Consider the following 4,723-nt stretch of genomic DNA (forward strand, 5'->3'; position numbering starts at 1 on the left):
ATCATTTTAATCCATCCTTGCTGAATAAAAGTACTAATTTGGTTAATTTCTTATAAAAAAAAAAAAACCTCAGACATTTTAAAGATAGATTAAATAAATTATGAAGAATATTGATACGTCAGTCTGGGGCTAGTTGTCATTAGGGGGCATTTCAACTATAGGACAATAGGACAGAGTTTGTTTTATAATTGTTTTTATTATTATTTACAAAATATAATAACAGGGACAATAAATCAATATAACAGGAGCAGTAATACATAAATTGCTTAGAAAAAAAAGCCAAGGCAGTGTTTGTCTCCCTTTCGTATCTTCTGAACCTTGTTTAAACTATAGACAAAACTTAAAGCCGACTAAACAATTAGAAAACACACTGAAGCATACAGGGATATGGATGATGATGATACATGATGCTTTCAATTCATAACTAACAGAAGTCCATTCACAAATGAGGTACTACACTAGATTTGACGTTGCCAGTTTCTCTGGGTAGCAAAGGATTGTGGTTAGTACAATGGGTGTGGCTTCACGCAAATACAACAGATGCATAAACTGGCTGCAAAACCTGAGAAACTTCATGCAGTGAATCTGCCACTTACATCAGGATTACATTTGCTGGCGAAGCTTATGTGGAGCGTATATTCATAAACCGTTCAAAAACCCTCTTCAACACTTAGTACTGAAGTACTGACGGACCAGACCGAGAGGGAAACAAACGATCAGAGCCCCTGAGGAACTTTTTTTTTTATTGCACAAAGAGAACCTACGACGGGAAGCTAGAATATCGCAACAAACAACAGGACGAAGCGACTGCATTAATAGTTCACTTGATGATATTGTCTTTGCAAGTAAATCATTTTATGCTTTAAAGAAATAGTTCACCCAAAAATGAAAACTTGCTGAAAGTATACACATCCTCACCCTCAGTTTGTTCCTTCATTGGAACAGGTTTGGAGAAATTTAGCATTACATAACTTGCTCACCAGTGGGTCCTCTGCTGTGAATGGGTGCCGTCAGAATGAGAGGTCAAACAGCTGATAAAAACATCACAATAATCCACACGACTCTTATCAGTCTATCAATTAATGTCTTCAGAAGCAAAAAGCTGTGTTTTTAAGAAACAAATCCATCATTAACATGTTTTTAACTTCAAACCATGGCTAAAATATGATTCTTTCATCCATATATTGCTTTCTTTAGTGTAAAAGTCATCTTGTATGAATCAGGAGTGAAATATGCACAGATCATGCACTATTTACAACGGTGAGTTTTGATGTGAGAGGACAACAGGGAATGGACTTTTTCACTGGAGGAAGCATTATTATGGATTATTGGTATTTTGTCCAGACAGTTTAAAGTTAAAATGTCTTAATTATTTACTTCTTACAAACACACAGCTTTTCACTTTAGAAGACATTAACTGATGTACTGGAGTGATGTTTTTATCAGATGTTTGGACTCTTATTCTGATGGCACCCATTCACTGCAGAGCATCCATTGGTGAGCAAATGATACGATGCTAAATTTCTCCAAATCTGATGAAGAAACAAACTCATCTACGTCTAGGATGGCCTGAGGCTGAGTACATTTTTAGCATATTTTCATGGATCATGGGTGAACTATTCTTTTAACAAAAAGAATTAAGTGATTTCAAAAAATGTAAGATTTGAACGTTTATAAGAACTACATGCAATGAAAGGAGCAATTAACTGTACAAGCAGTAAATTACTGAACAGTTACTAAAAATTGTAAGAGATGTACACCCTCTCAAATTTCCAAAGAAGCTTAAAATTAGGTAGATAAAAACACTTTCATTGCATGTAGTAGTCTGACAGAGACACCCAGCTTCCTAAAACACCCAATTACTAGTTTAATAGTTTAAAAGACAACACCGATTAAATATTATGAACACATTCTTGATTAAAAGGATTGTTTACCAAAAATGTTAATTCTATCATCATTTACTCACGCTCATGTCGTTCCAAACCTGTATGCACTACTTTCTTCAGTATTTAAGTCAATGGGGAAAATTTTCAAGAGCTGAAGGTAGCAGCTTTATGCATTTTTTTGGAGCTAGCAAGTTTTGGACCCTGTTAGATTTCATTGTATGGATAAAATCACCTTTAAAATATCTTCTTTTGTGTTCCACAGAAGAAAATTTAAAGCGTTTGAAATGAGATAAAGGTGAGTAAATGATGACAAAACATTCATTTTTGGTTGAACTATCTTCTTACGTAGCCTGAAAAGCAACAACTGACTGCAATTTCCAGGTGAATGAGTCGTCACGTTTGCTTAGATCTGGAATGTTTTCCTTCGGTGTATGGGTGAGTCGCTGTGTTGGATGGGTGCGGAGCTGATGGACGAAGGTGTGCACAAGGGGCTACCAATTATCCCAAAATCTGGGATGGGTGGGACAGGCGAGGAAGGTGAAGAAAAGTCAATTTGAAGCCTTCTTAAGGCAACATTCTCTGAGCAAGCAGGTGCAGGATCTTCAGGAAAATACCCCAGTTGTAGCTGGTAAAAACCTGCTCCAAGGAGTCCTGAGTCTGGCTGAGAAGAAGGGACGGAGTGGCTACAAGGAAGAGAGGAGAAGTAAAGCTGGGTGGACGGGGAGGCCACGTCTGACGTCTGGAGTGCTGGTGGGAGAAGCGAAAATTGGCTGAACGACTGCTGCCCTTGTGGGCTAGAGCAAGATCCTGCACATAGTTCCATCTCTCCACTGTTTCGCTCAGAACCTGGAAGAAAGAACAGGCATAAAGAAAATGTGCTTGAGTATTTGAGGGAAAACAGAAAAACAAAAAAATGTATGAGTTTCTGTTGTACTTTGGCAAGAACTTTTTAAAGGAGCTCCACTCTGTTAATTATTGTAGTATTGGGTCATAACGGTTATGCAGTATTAGATTGAACAAATATGCTTTGGTCAAATTCAGACACTTTGACGTAATTATTTTCACAATGGTAAGAAAATATAACCTGTATTTATTCATAACTATCTTTAGAATTTTTGATTCAATACTAGTGATATTATTAACTATAACTACTAAAAATAATTTTCGTTAATTGATATAAAGCTAGGGTAAGTTATAAATAGTACAGATGGAAAAACTTGAAATTTAAAAAAAGTATTACATTAAAGGGGTCATATGATGCAATTTCAAGTTTTCCTTTCTCTTTGGAGTGTTACACGTTGAAGTACTAAAATTGTTAAGTCTAAAACTAATACAATGATAAAAGCACAACAAAATAAAACTGAAAACTGAAAATATAAAAATAAAAATGGTTTCAAATATTATACAATTCTATATTAGTAAATAATACTAATAATACTATAAATAATAATAAAAAAAACACTATTCTAAACAAATAGCAAAAGTTAGTTTTTTTTTAACCATATTGTGAAATTCTGATATACACATTTCTGCAACAGGGTGGGATTTTTTAAGGCAAGTAACATGATGGAACAAGATATTGAGGACACAGGAAAACATATAAAACAATTACAAATTACAAAATTCTCCCCAAAAATGTGTGTAGATCATTATGGTTATATAAAGGAAAAAATTACTATTTCTTGACATCCTTTCAGGAATACGTCTTAATAAACTGCAAATGTTTATATTAGATGTTATTACCTCACCGAAAAACAGCAAAAATGGCAATCTTAACCCAAACCAAAGTAGTAGAATTATTTTAAAATTACCTCTATACTACTTGTGATAAAATATAGCTATTATGATTTCAATATTGAAAGTTTTATTAGTTTAATATATATATATATATATATATATATATATTTATTTATTTACTTAATATATATATATATACACAATCAGTTTAATATTTCATTCACTATATGAAGACACAAATGATGATGGGCATGAAAATGTACTGCATAACAGGCATGATCCATTTCCTGGCACATCTATATTTCTGTTTGTACCTGTTTGTCTGTCAGTTTTAGGCTGTCAGTGAGCAGGAAGCTCAGGGCTTTAATAGGAAGCGCGGCGTGCGTTTCCGTCGTGGACGATCATGAAACTGAGCTGCGCAATTCAGACTGTCCTCTGGATCGTACGACCAAATGAAAGGCAACAAAACATAAAAGAACACAAACACAATGGGAAAAATGTGGTAGATGGAAAACAACAATGAAACAAATCATAACGCATTGACCATCCATCCCAAAATCAAGAAAAAAATGCATTTATGTTGGACATAAACAAATGAACATAAATGAAGAAGCTGGTACCAATGGATGGTTTTATGTTTATGTTTAATGAGCTCATATGCATGCGGAAGGCTAAGTATAATATCAAAGAACTAGTAAAGTGCACCTTGTTTATCCAGCTCCATGACTGCAGGTGGCGATGGAGGTTGGAGTTGAATGGAAGACCTACTTAGCAAACCTTGAGTGGCACCTTCCACATCACCAGTATCTCCATCTGGCTCAGCATCCTCTCTAAGAGACATATTTAAGTATCATCAGATCATTATTTTAAAAAAGGTACATTTTGTCTTCAAATTTGTCCTCGTTCATTTAGTTTATCATGCCAAGAAATAAAAGCCTCCACAATTTGTAAAATTGTAAAAAAGTTCAACCAAAAATGAAAATTTCCTGAAGATTTTCTCACCCTCAGGGCATTCAAGATGCCAGAACAGATTTGGAGAAATTTAGCATTACATCACTTGCTCACCAGTGGATCCTCTGCAGTGAATGGGTGCCGTCAGA

At 34.9% G+C, this 4,723-nt stretch overlaps 1 protein-coding gene across 2 annotated transcripts in view; it reads right to left on the bottom strand.

Moving 5' to 3' along the window:
- Positions 1 to 1,759: 1,759 nt before the first annotated feature.
- Positions 1,760 to 4,723, bottom strand: part of LOC107676949 (mesoderm induction early response protein 2-like) — an 11,636-nt gene continuing 8,672 nt past the window's right edge. For both annotated transcript variants that reach the window (XM_016471694.1, XM_016471695.1), the window contains exon 13: positions 1,760 to 2,732. The gene's annotated coding sequence lies outside the window, so the exon portion shown is untranslated. The remainder of the gene's footprint in view (positions 2,733 to 4,723) is intronic.

Source organism: Sinocyclocheilus anshuiensis, unplaced genomic scaffold, assembly GCF_001515605.1.
Source record: "Sinocyclocheilus anshuiensis isolate Anshui unplaced genomic scaffold, SAMN03320099.WGS_v1.1 scaffold420, whole genome shotgun sequence".
Taxonomy (NCBI): domain Eukaryota; kingdom Metazoa; phylum Chordata; class Actinopteri; order Cypriniformes; family Cyprinidae; genus Sinocyclocheilus; species Sinocyclocheilus anshuiensis.